Raw genomic sequence first — 17,941 nt, forward strand, 5'->3', positions numbered from 1 at the left:
AAAAGAATTGCACATAATAATTCCCACGGAGCTGTGAGCACTTATTTATGTGACGCTTTTCCACTCATCTTCCAGTTGTCAGTTTTCCTCTGTTGAAATCGACCAGCTGTGAGGTGGGGGCGGGGCTTTTATACGCGAGTAGTGAAAACACTGGCCTGGACATGTACTGGCTTAAGCAGGGGGACACGTCTGGCACTGCAGGAGTTGAGTCCCTGGCGGCGTAGTGTGTTACTGATGGTAACCTTTGTTACTTTGGTCCCAGCTCTCTGCAGGTCATTGACTAGGTCCCCCCGTGTGGTTCTGGGATTTCTGCTCACCGTTCGTGTGATCACTTTGACCCCACGGGGTGAGATCTTGCGTGGAGCCCCAGATCGAGGGAGATTATCAGTGGTCTTGTATGTCTTCCATTTTCTAATAATTGCTCCCACAGTTGATTTCTTCACACCAAGCTGATTACCTATTGCAGATTCAGTCTTCCCAGCCTGGTGCAGGTCTGCAATTTTGTTTCTGGTGTCCTTTGACAGCTCTTTGGTCTTGGCCATAGTGGAGTTTGGAGTGTGACTGTTTGAGGTTGTGGACAGGTGTCTTTTATACTGATAAGGAGTTCAAACAGGTGCCATTAATACAGTTAACAAGTGGAGGACAGAGGAGGCTCTTAAAGAAGAAGTTACAGGTCTGTGAGAGCCAGAAATCTTGTTTGTTTGTAGGTGACCAAATACTTATTTTACCGAGGAATTTACCAATTAATTCATTAAAAATCCTACAATGTGATTTCCTGGATTCTTTCCCTCCATTCTGTCTCTCATAGTTGAAGTGTACCTAGGATGAAAATTACCGGCCTCTCATCTTTTTAAGTGGGAGAACGTGAACAATTGGTGGCTGACTAAATACTTTTTTGCCCCACTTACGTAGCACACTATTGGTGTTGCCCCCTATGGGTTTATCCCACTATGGGTCTAGCATGCAAAGAATGTAGCCTGCTATGCGTGTAGCCTGCTATGCGTGTAGCCCGTCATGGTCAATCTGTTGCAGAATATGAGGGAAGTCAAAGGTTGTTTGTATCTGAAACTCAGGCAGCCGGTGCCACTGAACATGCTCATGCATTTACAGTTCATGCCCTTAGCAGACTGTTAAGGGAGCAAAGGAGTCCAGTCCCTCTGTCCATCACTACAGTGCCTGGAGCGGAGGCTGCAGGCTGACTGTCCTCACCTGGAAGTAAGGCTGATGTTGGCTCCAGAGTTCTTCTGAAGTGTGAAGACATCTGGACCCAACAGATACACGCTGGACTCTGGAGAACACACAGAATGTTTTTTAGGATAAAGCTTTGGAAAACCAACCAAAGGTTTTTACAGAAACAAACATATTGGTATGCATCCTTGTAAAGCAGAATGTGTGAAGTATAACATCTGAAGGCTGACCCACTGTAATGTGGTAGTGAGAATACAGAATTACAGCTGTTCAATCTTGAGTAGTTTGAAAAAGGAAAATAAAACGTGTGATATACTGAATAGATTAAAAAAAATGATGATTAGCAAATATAAAGTGAGGTATGAACATAATGTCAAATAAGCTTTAAATATATTTGATATATTTAACTAACATATTACTGTTTTTATTTTTCATTTTATGAATTGTGACAATTGTAAATAAAAAGGTTAATAAACTAAATGTTTCCACTATGATACGTTAACTTTGGTTTGATAATAATTCAAAAGTAATGGCTTATTGTTTCTTTATTATCTCTGTGTATTCGACTTGAAACCGAACTAACTATAATATTATTTCAAATGTTACCATTATCATAATCTTCACGAGGTAACTACATGCTTCAAGGATGATGGAACAGGTTTTCATCCAAACAGTGTGTGTATAAACATTTAACAGCCAGTGAGTGTGTGTGAGCGCAGTGAACAGAAACAGCTGTTAGTCACCAGAGAAGTGTGTGAGCATCCACAGCAGCAGCAGCAGCTGAATGGGGAGCCGTCTCTGTGCTGAGCTCACAGAGAACATCCTGCTGCCAGCCTGCAGGACATGAGACACACAAGCAAAATAACAGAAAACAGTGAATTCAGACACTTTATGATGGTCACAAGGCCATTTTCTATTTATTTGGGTTCAATGTACAGCAGGTGTCATTCAGAGAATAGCTTCTGCGGCTGTCAGCCCTTTCAAATCACACACATATTTACTATGGCTGCATGATTTAGAAAAAATTACTCATCGCGATTATATTGACTTATTTTGCAATTGCGATATGATTCGCAATATAAGAGGGAATTACCATTTTTTAAACATTACCATTGAAAATATATTAATATAATCATGGTGGGATTTTTAAGAGGATCTGTGGCGGACATTTTGTATTGAAGTATGTAGAATACCGTTTGTAGAGACTTCTCTGTGGGACCAAGATGCTTGATTCAGATATTTTCACATATTTTGCCTTTCACTAAATATTGAGATAACTGCAATTTGGATATTGCACTAGTCAATATTGCAATTTCGATAAGAGTATATGAAATATCTCGAAATGTTTTAATTAAGACCTCAATACCAGTAATGCAGCAGAATTGTTGATATTGATACTTTCATAAAAAATAGTGAGATTTTTGATAAATAATCATTAGTAAAGTCAGTGGATAAAACGACTGAGTGGGTTAGACCAATAATATAAAATGTTGAATGACATCCCTTACCTGTAATGTAGCCTTTAAAACCAAGAAAGATACAGATTTCAGAATCTAACAGAATGTTTAAACCTATATCACGTTATCTATTTAACATCAATATGTTGCCCAGTCCCAGGTGAACTTAATGTTACTTTCTTGTAGTTCAACTACATTCATACTTGCAATGTCATTGAAGAAGTGGTTATTTTCTGTGCTATTGTTTGAGAACAAACTACTGAAATACAAACATTTTCGACCTTTGCTTCTCTATTTTAATGAGCTGTAAACGGTGCGAGCAGAGGAGAATGTGAATTATAATTTATTTGTATTAGGAGTTGTCAACATTTCGTATGTTCGTATGTAGGCTACATAGTAAATTTGATACATTTTTTTACAAAGCAGTTTGACATTCTTCAATTAGTAGGCTACTTACTAGTCAAACTTGTCCAGTTACTGTTAGCTTGTAAAGCTTTGAGTGTAACGTTAGCATCCCCAACACTCCATTGTATTACCTCGAAATATACCTTTCCCAATGTAAAATCATTACAATGATTACAATCCTTAAAAGAGGTGCACCATGTGGACTAAAGGCTACACTTTAAGTATCGAGGCTGCAGCTCAGTAACCAGGAGCTCCAGTAGAAGAGGAACATGTTATCATCTTTAAAGGAAGACTCCTGGGACAGAGCATCTCCAATGCCTGAAAACATCTTGTGGGAACTTCAAAGTACACATTACAGGAAAAGGAGCATACTTTTTTAATTTATCTAACATAAGTTAACGTAAAAAAATAAACTTACCCCAGCTCAGAGTCATATACCCCAGCTGAGTTGACTGCTTCCTCAAAAGCTGGTCACAAGACACATCTGTTTGTTTTATTATCCCTCTTCTTCGTCTTCTTTGGTTTAATGACCGACTGCAAACCAAGTTGAAGGTGCATTTCGCCACCTATAGTACAGGAGTGTAACTGCAGCACTCTGTGCAAAATATAAATATATAAAACATCTAAATCATGAACTCATAAAGATTTTTTCTGGAAAATATTCGTATTCATTTTATTGTGATGCTCCCTCCCTCCTACAGTTGTCCCTCTTTAGCAGTGTGGGAATGTAACTCAGTACATTTACTCACTGACATTATTGTTCTTTACTTGAGTATTATAGAGCTGAGAATATTTTTGATCCTTTACGTAGGCTACATTAAGCTGCTGTAATTTATATTATTCTGAAATGGACCATTGTGCAGAATGAGTACTTTTACTTTGATGGTAATATGTTCATACTTTTACAAATTTGAATGATGGACCTTTACCTACAATGGAGTATGTTAGGACCATAGTGTTTCTACTTTTACTTAAAGGTCACATGTCATGGTGCTTTCTACTGATCATAATACCATTGTTGAGGGATATTACAATAGAAAAATACTGTGCAATTTTCCAAACTCACATTGTTTCGCATACAGCATCTCTGTAAACTACGTGTATTCACTCTCTCCACTAAACGGCTCGTTGGAGCTCTTGCCCCCCCCTGTGAGCCCAGTGTGCTCCGATTGACCAATCCCACGCACACACGCAGCTCAGCTGATGTCTCCTCCGGGCTGCTGCTGATAACAGTTGCGATCGCGGCGAAATTCTCTCTGCAGACCCATTCTCACAGCGTTTATCAACCTTTTTCTTCTCAATATCAAGCCACACTTATTGTTTTTACTTCGGCTGAGACGGGGTGATTCACAACGTCCGATTGTTTCACGTTGTGAATCGCGCTGAGCTCCGTGGAGGTGTGATTTCCTTGTTTAGCGATACACAGCGAAACACAGCCAAACTCACCCTGAGCACACACATAGTCTCAGCCGAAGTAAAAACAATAAGTGTGGCTTGATATTGAGAAGAAAAAGGTTGATAAACGCTGTGAGAATGGGTCTGCAAAGAGAATTTCGCCGCGATCCAAACTGTCTGTTGTCAGCAGCAGGAGGAGACATCAGCTGAGCTGCGTGTGTGTGAGGAAGTCCGTGGATTGGTCAATTTGGACCAATCAGCGGGGCTTAACGTAACGGCTCCGCGGACTTAACGTAACGGCTCCACGGACTTAAAGTATGGGCATAGATATGTCTCATAATTATTTGTGTGAACATAAAAATAATTTGTGTGTAAATATGTGATTTGTAAATGTAAAACAACATCCACAAATGCATTTAAAAGATTTGCAAACTCACAAATACATTTGCGAGTGTAAAACGGATCTGCAAATACGCTAAATATGTTCACAAATAAAAAAAAGATCTGTGAATATTTCTTTAACATTTACAACTTTCGATCAGGCATTTCTGAATCCATTTTGTATTTGTGGACCAAAAATGCGCTTGCGGATCTCAAATCTGTGTTCACGGATCTCAAATCTCTGTTCACAGATCGTCTTTTTACACACACGGAATTTTGAGACATATTTTCCGCCGGTCTCGGCTAAAATCTACTCGTGTCACTCGGTTATTTTCGGAAACCACGTGATGGCCAGCTGATGACTACATTTCCGCATGATTTCAAAGTAAGAGCATGATGGTTTGTTTAATGCTCTGTTTTTGTATTATAATGAACAGCGGAACGTTAGATACATTCTTCATCACCATCATCATCATGTTATAGTGATACAGTTAGTTTGTGTTATTGGTTCAATATAGCATATATCGAGCACTTTCGTTGATGTTTAAGTACAAGCTATACGCCACTTTCGGGTCCCGGGGGGGAGCAGCTGGCAGCGAAGCAGCCCAGATAAAACTCTTTCTTCATTGTTTGTTGTGTATTCAGTCAAGCGGGTCAAAGTTACAAAGCACTTCACATCTTATTAATCGGCCTAATTTTACTTTACCAGTGCAGTAATAAAGTAATCTGTAGAAAAGCACCGTATTTAGGTCAGCCTTCATAGTAAGGCTACATTACATGTTATAATATTCATCGTGTCCTTTCTACTGATATATTCCTGTCTATTGCTTTCATTTGTATTTAATGTTATTGTGTTTATACTTGTTTCCACACATTTCACAATTTGGGATGAATGAAGTATCTATCTATATATGATATCCATCTATCTATATCTGTCTATCTGTCTGTCTGTCTATCTATCTGTCTGCCTACCTACCTACGTACCTACCTACCAACTAGTTGTTTTGTTTGGAAAGGTTTTGTCATTGTATTGCTCTTTACCAGCACCTGCAGAGTACAGGACTTTACATTGTAAATATTATATCAATCCATTGGTTTCTAGCATATATCATTTGCAAGTGTTTAAAACAAATGTGGGATCCTGATTTCATAAAAAGAAAGACATTCATGATTGTCATATTTTATTATGTAGGATACAGGACTGGAATTATTCTTATTTTTTACTCCACTTCATTTATGCAACAACTCTATTTAATTGTATGATTAGATTGTTTTGCTTGTATCATCCTTTGCAAATACATAGTCACAATGCTGGAAACAGGGCTGTTTCTCTGAGAAACGTAGATAATCACTTATGAGAATATAATGCATTGGTGTATATTAAACTAGCCAACAGTATAAAAAGCACTACAAAAGTCTTGTCAATATTAACCATAAACATTTACATTAGTGAAATGACACATCAATCAATGTTTATTTTAATTTTATTTTTCACATACACATTAATGCAGCTATATAATCAAAAGTTTTAACACATACAGAGAACCTTTAAAAGCATAATGAGTACTTCAAATGTAAGTCCATTTGGCTAGTACTTACATACCTTTACTTAAGTAAGACTATAAAGGCAAGACTTTTACTTCAGTCAAGTATCTGAATACTTTGTCTGCTACTGGTAGTCCATGGATCCATTGCTCTTAATTTCCAGTCGTAAAGAGAACCAACTATAATGTGTTCAAGTAGATGTCCTTTCCAAATGAATCTGATGGTAACATTGGGTCAATATTAGCATTAGCATTAGGCACTATTTTACACTCGATGTCTCCAAGACCTACCGAAGGTTAACATCAGTGATGTACATCGGCTGGTACAAGCGGCAGGCTCAGCCCCGAGGAGCAAAAGAGAAAAGGGGTTCAAGATGTAGCTACATATCCAGTTACATCGACAATTATGAAGGAAAGTGACAAACAAAGCTGTAGTTACTGGCTAACTTTGACAACTTGACAGTCTTGATACAGTTTAAAGCGTTTTAATGATGTACTATTACGTTTTTTTGGATAACATGAATGATATCCAATTCCCCACAGTTTCAAACAAAGATCTACCTTCAGGGAGAGTGAGCATCAGGGCTAGCTGTTACAGGTCCATGAGAAAGCATGAAAAGCCTCACGATCTCAGAGTAGGGAGGACAATAAAAAGTGTTCATTGGTTCAAAGCCTCAATCAGGTTCATGTTCTGGGGTTTTGATGTGGCTACTGGCTAGAGTAGGTAACCTGTGATTTAGGATTCAAATAAACCCAGCTAGCTGACGTGTTGCAACAGATTACATAGTGATAAATACAGGTGCTCACATCAACTGGTAGCTAGCTATGTGTGTGTAGCATGAAGGGGCTACAGATTTATTTTCGTTTTGTAACCCTTTGTGTATAATGATAAATACATTAGCTAAACCCAGAGCCATATAATAGAAGAGTTACGACAACGGAAGTCCAAAAACGGTTATCGTCACGTGGTTCATGTAGACGAGGATCGTTCCCCGGAAGTTCATGGCGGGCAATGTGAATGCAATGATAACAGGAGATAGAACTACGATTTTTGGTAATTATTAGTGAATAAAGGTTTTGATTTGCAATATGTATACAACAAATCGATATGTGTATGTATTTACATCAATATGTTTTAAAAAATAAAATAGAATTTGCTAATATTAAGTGATAATATTAGGATTAGTGTGAACAACTAGTTTACATGTTAGGCTAACAGTGCCTTGGTTAAAGAGCCTGTTGCTGTTTATTTATAGCTTTGAATTCTTTAAAACCAATATTATCTTCTTAAACTTGTATGGTAGTCAGGAGCATCACTTTCTAATGTTTATTGATACATTTAGAGGGAGGGGATCTAAAGTAATGCTTTAAAATTCAGATTCATTTCTACCATTTTCTTAAATTCATGGTAGTTTCAGTAATCCCATGGTAATTGAGGACACAAGTTATCTAAATGACTAATGTCATCTTTATGGCTTTCAGAAAGGACAGGAGACCGACAGGTGACGATCAAAGGACTAGCAGCAGCAGCAGCAGGACTAGCAGCATATGATGATAATGATGATGTTAAATGTGTTGTTTTAGGAACATCCATTGCAAATACATGGAATTCAATAAACATTGAATAGCATGTCATGCAGTTTGTCGGTGCCTTTTCCTCCGTGTTGTCCTGGTTTGCTGTGCTGCCTCCTAGTCGCCACCATGGTTTGCTGTGCTGCCTGGGGATGCTCCAATCGCTCAGAGAAAGGAGTACGAATGTACGGCTTCCCCACTGACACAGAGCGGAGGAAAAGATGGCTGGCTCAAGTCAGCAGGAGCAATTTCACGACCAACAGCAAAAAAATATGTGATGTAATTATATACAAACACTGCATTTGCACTTTTTCACCAAACGAAAACCACACCATTGGGAAAGCTTAATGTTTTGTTTAATACAAAAAAAAACAGGGAAAGGCTTGAAAAACACAGAGTTGAGACTCAGGGTGCAGGGTGAGGGTCTCAGTGCAGGTATTCAGGCTCCATTGAATCCCCCTCTGGTTCTTGTGCTGAAAGAGGGAGTAACAGACAGGAGAAAGGAAAGAACTTTATTATTTGTGAGTTTAACAAAGTATGACAAATGGCATCAGTAACAGATGTGATACGAATTTCTATAAAGTTGTCTCACATTCTTGGTCATATTTTATATACAGTATGTAATGAGTATAACATGTCCAGTAAGTATAAAGTGTTTCCTAATACTGTGTATTCAACCACTATGGAATATGTATGTGGGCAAACAAAACTGAGTTGTTCTGTGTGTGAAGTAACCTCAAGTCACTCCGCAGGCACATGTTGATGCAGACCAGTTTGTCAAGAGAAAAAAGGGCAAGACTAGGCTGAGAGCAGAGGCTATACCCACCATCTTCGTGCATCGCCCTGTGGTCAAAAAGAGAAGGGCCCCTGCACCACGATTCACCCTGTATCTACAAAGCCCATAGCTCATGATCACAGTTGTAGGAGCCAATTAACTGTGGGTATAAAGGTAGGAACCTATGTGTGTTGGGGAGAGGTTCTGCCGGAAGGCCCATACAGTTTTTGAACACACACACAAGGAGCACACACGGAACACACACACAAGGAGCACACACGGAACACACACACAAGGAGCACACACACGGAGAACACACACGGAGAACACACACACGGAATTACAAGCAAAGCAAAGGTATTGTGTAAACAGTAATATCGTGTGGTGAATATGGAAAGAAGCAAGTAAATGGAAACCAGTCAAATGGAAATAAATGGACTGTTTCAAACTGGAAACTTTGTTTCTGACCTTTATTCGGCAGTAAACTTGTGTGCGTCAATTACACACACCAAGCGGATCCTCAGAGGCTTAAAGCGTTGGCTTAGCCTCTACAACAGCTATAGTGTGAAAGGTGACACAGGTATAATAAGTATGAACTCTTAGTAACAAAAGTAATATTTCTTATTTTTAAGTGGTATAATATTTTAAATGTTCGAAAATGTACAGTGCCATGTCTTCTACTTACATTAGTCTCAAAGATTGAGGGAAGAAGGGAAGGGATCACTGCCCTCCACCTGCCAGCACCCAGCCAGAGGCAGTAGGGCCTGGCTCATTTCGTGGCATCTGCAGGCAGTGGCAAGTACTTCCGGCATATGCCACAGATGCCACAACTTGCCGAGGCATCTGCCGCTGCTCAACGGGAGTTGCTACAAGATGCCAGAGTAAGAGAACGTTTACAGTAGCTCGCCTTCCGTGGCAAATGCTGCTATTTAAACCCGTATTTATCGTGTAAAATGTCGCTGTTTTGGCATGACTTTATCGAACTGATCTGTACACAGGACTGATGATCTGTACACAGGGTTGGGTTGTAACGGAATACATGTAACGGCGTTACGTAATCAGAATACAAATACCAAGTAGCCTAACTGTATTCAGCTCGCGTTACATTTGAAAAACAACTAATCCGAATACAGTTACTTTCGTAAACCTGAATTGAATACATTTTGGAATACTTATTGGAATTATTGGTGGAAAAGTTTCCTCACAAAATGTATCCTAATATTCATTACCGGCAGAACTGTGTGCACAGCGCAGCAGCATGTCTGTGAGGCCCGGCCCCCGCACGCAGATGAGAGAGAGATCTCTTTTTAAATATTGAAATTTAGAAACGGAGATGGTTCGATAAAACATGCAAGATAACGTTTATGTAGCATTTCTTTATTGTCGAAATGATGACATTTCATAACTGGATAAAATCAAAGTGAATGGCCTGCTTGTCACGGTCGAGTGAAGGAAGCAGGACCCAAATGCAGATGACTTTTGAGAAACCCTTTATTTCAAGGATAATGCCAAAACACGGAACACTCACCGGTGAACTCAGTCACCAACAAACAACGACCCAACACTGAACACAGAAAGAGACAAGACTAAATACAGGGAGGGGTAATCACGACAACGAGAAACAGCCGGGCAGGGGAGGAGAAACACAAGGACAACAGGTGAACACAATCGGGTAATCAGGGAGGGAAACAGACAGAGAGCAGAAAGGCAGGAAACGGGGGTGAACACTTTACACAATAAAACAGGAAACCCAAAGACAAGAAAAACACCAACACAGACAAAACTACAAACGTGACATAACATGAGAATCGTGACACTGCTGCTGCTGCTGAAGGCATGGGGCAAATATAAGTCCTTTGCCTAATGGAAATATATCAAGGACCTCCTTCATACTCCTTCATACTAACCTTAGTATCTCACTAGCAGTGGCAACTGCAATCAGTTACAGCTGCCCTAAGTCTGTAGCCAAGTCTAATAACACCAGTGTACAAGTTGCTTTGTCCATACAGATATTTATTTGTTAATTATTTGTCTTTACTAGTCATATACCTGGTTTATCGTAGCAAGCAGTGGAAACTCCCCTCAAGAAGCGACAATTGCCAAGGGCGTTGCAACCCTCACTCGCCAATATTTCATCATAAATATAGCACGTTTGTTTATTTTAGCAAACCATGCTTCAAGTAAAATGTAATAGAAATGATGAAAATCTTTTTGAAAAATAGAGATCGCACATCAGTCCTGTGTACAGATCAGTTCGATAAAGTCATGCCTAAACAGCGACATTTTACACGATAAATACGGGTTTAAATAGCTGCATTTTCCACGAAGGTGAGTGGCAGCTACCGTAAACCTTCTCTTACTCTGGCATCTTGTGGCAACTCCCGTTGAGCAGCGGCAGATGCCTCGGCAAGTTGTGGCATCTGTGGCATATGCCGGAAGGACTTGCCACAGCTACCACAGAGTAGCGGCCTCTGTGGCATATGCCGGAAGGACTTGCCACTGCCTGCAGATGCCACGAAATGCGCTTGCTGTCTCTCGCCAGAGGAGCGCAAACAACAAAAACAAGCAAGGTGTCCTGTCATGTATCTGGAAGTTTGGGTTGGCAAAATGGAGTAAGAGAGGGACTTGAAAAACCTTGGTGGCTCTCTACTCATGTTGTTACAGTTGTCTTGGTTACAGCTCTCAAGTTTTTTTTTTTTGCCATTTCCACATCTTTAGAAAATATGAAATAAAAAATTGAAGTGAAATCAACCTCTTCTCTGGAGAACAAACTTTGATTTCTCTGTCTTGTGAGTTTGCAGTCTTGCTCCTCCACCTGTAACATCACTGTCCCTCCACCTGCCATACAGTAGGTTACTAACAAGATTACTTATATAATACACAGTGATATAATACATGTTTTGTATGCTTACTTATATAAAACAGTAGTATTAAACTTACCTTGTGTTTTCACTCTCACTTAAGTCCCTCTCCCTTTGCCATCAATCTAAAATCAGCTGAGCTGCAACATTATACAGACAGGTAATAATCAACATAATCACAAGGACACAATATGGCTCTGCTAAAAACACTCACTTACACGCACCAAAGTTATATTTATCTAATATTTAACTCCCTCCACCCCCGCATACAATCCCGTTTAGAAGCCCCTCTTCTCTAATTCAACATGTTGGACGAAATGACATTAAGAGAACGGAATTTACAATTAAAAGGCTGTTCAACGTGTGTTGCTAACTTGCTTCGGTATGCTAGCTTAATCTGTTATCTGTAAACGTTCCCTAAATCTACTAATTTAGGGATAATCCACTGACATCCTTTAATACACATGTTAATTTGAATCAGATGTACTGATAATATCCGCAATATAAATCTTTAAACTTCTTCTTACCTTTAAAGGTCCGTCACGAACGGTCTATTATGCTGCAACTCCACAGCTCTGCCAGCCTTGGCGCTAACTTCCGGGGAACGATTGAGAGGCTCCACGATCCGCCATTTCTGTAAAAAAGTGGTCCATTGGAGTGAACGGAGATGTCGTAACTCTCAGTCTATATGGCGCTGGCTAAACCCAAACGTAGCTTTCATCAAAGATTCTTAATGAGAGGTTGAAAACCGTCTCTGCTTTCATGGAAACCCCAGAAACGGGTTGTGACGGCTGCTGTTCTTTACTGAATGGTTAGTATAATCCATGTAGGGTCCAATTATTTGTGTTGGCCAGTGTTAGGTAAGTGCTAGTTTTGTACCCTACATCTATGTTAAGCTGTTCAACGTTCTACCAACACTATTTTATGTAGTTATTGTTGTGGAAATATTTTCCAAGGCCCATAACTTTGACCCAGTGTATCAGTTCAAACTGTCCTGACTGAGCACACGCACCTGCAACCTTGGCTGCTGTGCTCTCAGTGTTCTGTCGCCCTGTTCCTGCCTGTTGGCGTCAGCTGATAGAGGTGTTATGATTCTATCTTGTTATGCAGCATGTTGATGATGCTCTCAGAACTAGCTAAATACATGGGTCTGAGGGAGAGTTCTTTAGAATTGACGTGGCAACCCACCCGTGCAGTCTCACCGTGACTGCTGTGATTTGTGATGTGAATGCTCCGGCCGAAACTCCAAATAAACCTCCAGTGTTTGACATCAAAAGCTGCTGCTCTACAGTGTCTCCTTCCTGAGTCGGTGAGTCCCACTGCATTGCTACACAGAAGTTTCCCTTACAGTTATAATATAAGATAATACATTGAGAGAGCTGAGACAGGCTATCCAAGCGTATCTGTTTGAATGTCCTTAAATGACAGTATTCCAAACAGCGGAACTTCTGTGTATGTGACTGACAACCTGACATGGTTTAGCCTTTTCCCACACCTACTCCTTGCCTGATCAGCCTGCTCTCAGCTTTCTCATTTGTCTGTGTTGTATGAAGCAGTGTCCTAAATGTAAAATGACTGACATTTTGTTTTTAGAACTGCTCACCTGTGGAGATTGCAGTGGCAAAGTGTTCCTGTGTAGCTGGAACAGCACTCTGCAACCACAATGTTGCACTGCTGTTCCAAAGCGCACACTACTCCACACTCAACCTGGCTGCTGTCCCCCCTGTCCTCAGCTGCTGTCCCCCCTGTCCTCAGCTGCTGTCCCCCCTGTCCTCAGCTGCACTGAAACAGAGCAGCGATGGCACAAGCCAAGCACCATAGTAAGTACAGTATGTGTTCACTACCAATCCACGGTTTAATGAGTATTTCCTTTGTGCCAAGAGCTGATTTAGTATGTTGCATCAACAACCTTTTCAATTAATTTGACAATTCTTTTGTGTAATTAATAGTGTGTGAAACCAGGCAGAGTGAGTGACATGGTGTTCACTTCCACTAAGCCAAAGCAGTTTACAGTTGCTGACGCTGTAAGGTAATATCTATTGTCCTAAGTAATTGTATGTAGCCTGCTACAACTTTGTGATTGTTGTCTGAGTGTAAAATTGTTCTTGAAGTCCTAATTATCATATAAACATGTTCAAAGGAGTACACGTTACAAGGCCGTGCGGGGGGTGGGGGGGGGGCGTGCGGGGGGGGGGGGGGGGGGGGCTGCCAGACCCAGATGTCCTCAAAGTCAGCGAGGCATACAAAGACTTCTCAGCAGACATCGCACCACGAAAAAAAAACTAATGGTTCACTACTCAACTCAACGACTAACACTCTTTCAGAGGATATGTTGGAACTGCACACATTATATATATTTTTTGCATCTACTTTCTCGATATTGTACATCTGTTCATCTGTTATATAAACTAGCTTTACTTAAATATGCAGAGACTAATTGAAATGTTTAAATATGTATTTTCCCCCCGATATAACATCAACCTATGTTTTGTAAAACATTTTACAGAATCTGTAAAATGTTATCATATTGTGGATTTATTAAATTATGTATTTTCCTTTGTTATTTATGTGTGCGTTTGTTTTGAGGATATAATTCATTAGTACCTACCTAAACATAGTATGGTATAACTGCTTTTTGTAATGAAATACACAATTGGTTTGGGAGCAAGAAATCTTTTAATCGTTGTTGCCCAGGCTTGCCGAAATGAATGGAAACTTATCTCCCGATTATAACATTGTGTAACTTGCTGCTGTTAAATACCGTCAAACGATGTGCAATATGTGCTTTATTTTATTTTTATTTTTTTTTATCTGTATTTTTGAAAATTATATAACTTTTTATCTTTTTTTTTAGCATATTGTTTATCATATTATAACTTAGTACTTTTTTAGCATATTGTTTATTATAACTTAGTACTTTTTTAACGCATGTAAGATATTCAACACTAAGCTGTCTGTGGCTCTTTCCTGCTGTAACACACACACACACGCACGCACGCACGCACCTTCTGGATTGGAGTTATTCTCCCCGTCTCTGGATGGATTTTTCAATGGTTTACAACAAATCCCTGGATTGGGATATGGAGTGATTCACAAAAACACAGGAAGTAAAGCTGCAGACACAGCTGAGGCCTGGTTCCACCTGCCCTGCTGTTAGCTACCTGCTAGCTAACCAACCTGTTAGCTTGGACTACGGACTGCTAACCTCTGGATAACCACGAACTATCGATATTATATACTGATACCAAGGACTGTTGACCTCTGGGTGAGTGCTGCTTCCTACCTCACTGGACTAACAATGGCTAATCTCAAACTATACTGCTTTTTCTTTGCGTTACTCGCCGCCTCCCCACCCCCTCCTGCACATAACAAATGCGAACCGACGCACTTAACATCAGCAGTGCTGCCCACCTGCGTAACAAACTGTATCCATACAGTAGGCAGAGACTATGACTCGTTGCTGATATTCAGGTTCCTTGGGCTAACACCAAACATAAACTCTGACATCATGCCACTACTATCTTGTGTGATTATGAGGTCTCTACACAAGATGATTACATTACATTCCACTGTCATTGTGCGCACAAAACAAACTAGGCATTGTGACTCACTGCTAGCTCTTGGCCGTGCCCTGATTGTATTATTACTGATGATATCGGGCAATGTGAATGTTCATCCTGGACCTTCTATTGTATGTAGCCCTAGTTCTGACCTGTGCCTTGATGTCAATCTTTGTCACAACGATCTGAGTTTCCCTGACTTCTGCTCTCGTAAAGCTTTAGGTTTTCTACATGTAAATGCTAGAAGCTTACTGCCAAAAATTGACCAGATAAAAGTACTCGTTCACAGCTCAAATCCGGAGGTGCTTGTCATCACTGAGTCTTGGCTGAAGAAGAATATCCCAGACTCTGATATCGGCATCGCTGGTTATAATGTATTTAGGCAGGATAGATCATCTAAAGCTGGTGGAGTAGTCATATTCACAAAGCAACACCTCCAGTGTTCTATCGCCACTAGTAAATCTGTCCCCAAACAATTTGACCTACTTATCGTAACCATTAAACTGGCAAATAACTCTACACTGACAGTCGCTGGCTGCTATCGCCCACCCTCTGCCCCAGCATGTACCCTACCCAGTGTTGGGAAAGTTCACTTTCTACATGAACTAGTTCAGTTCACAGTTCACAAATTTTAAAATGAACTAGTTCAGTTCATAGTTCATAATTCAAAATGTTGAACTAAAGTTCATGGTTTCAAAAATGAACTAATTTATAGTTCATAGTTATTTTTTCAATACGTTGCTGCGAGCTATTATTTGTCTCCTGGATGTTAATGGGCCATTTCAATTTTTACAATATCCTCAGAGGGACGTACAAGTTATTGACCTCTGCTTAAAAAAACTAAAATCACAGCCCATTCATTTCATGCTGTGCAAAGAAAAAGCAACCTCTTAATCCAGATATCTCACCATGACTCGCGTATGCATGCACGTGCAGGGTGTGGCGTGACCACCAAAACAGAAAGATAATTTATGGACACAAGATGTGTGGACATGTATTTAGTTTCCTATCCATGTGATGTGAACATGATTTAAGTGGGGGGGACCTAACCTCCTCCGGGGGGCATGCTCCCCTGGGAAGACTTGTTGCACTTTGAGAGCAACATTAGGAGATCTATGGACACATCTCTCAACACCCAAACACAACTGTAAGCAGATTTTCTTTTAATGTATGGATATTTGACAAATCACTCCCCTTTGAAACTGTATTCTTCTTTATTAATAACTGTCATATAGTATTTTATACCTGTTTACTTTATTCTCTTATTTTTTTATAACTATAATGATCATATAAAGATGTGCCTTTACCTCACTGGTTGTAGACAAAGCTTCTTATATTCGTTAGCATAGCTAGCTAACCAGATGCTAATGATAACAACACAGTTATTGACTGTCTGATCAGTATGACAGATGAGCAGATCGCCACTGGGCTTTCAACTAAAGACACAGACACGCAGAAACTGCGGCATGTGTATGGACTTATCGGTACTGCAATTTCTGAAGTGCTGGAGTGGCGTTCTGGTGCTCTCCGTCAGAACTGCACCCCTGTCAGTCGAGACATATACCACGTGATGACACGTTCGGCTCGTGTTGTGTTCAAAGACCCTGACCTTGGCCAGGAAAAACAGGTACTCGCTTGTTTAATTTTTTTGCGGTCTAGATTTCTTTCATTTTTTTATTTTTTGCGTGTGTTTATAAATTACCTCGAGGGCCGTACCAAATTGTCTCGCGGGCCGTATACGGCCGGAGGCCGGACTCGGAGGTTCCCCACCCCTGCCGTAGAGTCTCACTCTGAGCGAGTGCTGCTGCAGCTGCTCTCGGCTTCGTCCATACTAATTCATTCATTCATTCAATGCTCGCCGGTTCCGCGGTTCCACATTGTTTGTTGTGAGGAGTCTGATATATTTAGTATATTTATATTTTAGTGCGACAGCCAGGGGTGACAGGCGCGTACGCGTCACAGGCAGCTTGCTGTTGCCAGATTGGGTGGTTTTCCGCATTATTTTGAAGCCTGTTTACGGTGTGTTTTAACTGGGATTTCGGCTGAAAGGCATATGAAATCTGGCACACTTTTGAACGCCGTTATAATACAGTGCTGAGAATGAACGCACTTTTGAACGCCGTTATACAGCGCTGAGAATGAACGCGTTCTCAATTACGTTCAACGAGCGGAAATACAGTACGTTCAGTTCACGTTCGCCCAAAATATGAACGCGTTCATGAACGATCGTTCATTGAACGCGTTCAGGTACATCACTGACCCTACCTACTCTCAGCACCCTCCTGGCACCCCACACTCATTCTGAGTTTGTACTACTGGGGGAACTAAACTGGGACATGCTCAACCCTCCTGCGCAGGTCCAAAAACAATGGGACTCTCTTAATCTCTCGCAGATTATCCTTACTCCTACACGGTATGACACCAAAAATCCAGAAAAAGCCACCCTCCTTGATGTCATCCTCACAAATAACCCTGACAGGTACAAAACTGGCGTCTTCTGTAGCGATCTCAGTGACCACTGTCTTATTGGCTGCAATCGTAATGGTGGCATAATTAAACAGCCAGTTCTTACCACTCACAGACGAATACTGAAACATTTCAACGAACAAGCCTTCCTCTACGACCTGGCTGCTATCAAGTGGGACAGAATTAGCTTGATCCCTGACATCGATGCTGCATGGTCCTTCTTTTATGACTCCTTTAGTATGGTAATCAATAAACATGCTCCCATAAAAAAAATGAGGATAAAAAACCGATGCAGTCCTTGGTTTAACCGAGATTTAGCTGAACTGCTTCACCTCAA

General features: G+C 40.5%; 1 long non-coding RNA gene across 1 annotated transcript; it reads right to left on the reverse strand.

Moving 5' to 3' along the window:
* Positions 1 to 8,340: 8,340 nt before the first annotated feature.
* LOC139433722 (uncharacterized) lies at positions 8,341 to 14,669 on the reverse strand. Its single transcript, XR_011643116.1, has 4 exons — positions 14,584 to 14,669; positions 12,106 to 12,212; positions 11,658 to 11,718; positions 8,341 to 8,415 (listed from the first exon to the last, which is right to left on the reverse strand). It is a non-coding gene; the product is annotated as an uncharacterized lncRNA (long non-coding RNA).
* Positions 14,670 to 17,941: the final 3,272 nt, after the last annotated feature.

Source organism: Pseudochaenichthys georgianus, chromosome 4 (genome assembly GCF_902827115.2).
Source record: "Pseudochaenichthys georgianus chromosome 4, fPseGeo1.2, whole genome shotgun sequence".
NCBI classification, from domain to species: Eukaryota; Metazoa; Chordata; class Actinopteri; order Perciformes; family Channichthyidae; genus Pseudochaenichthys; species Pseudochaenichthys georgianus.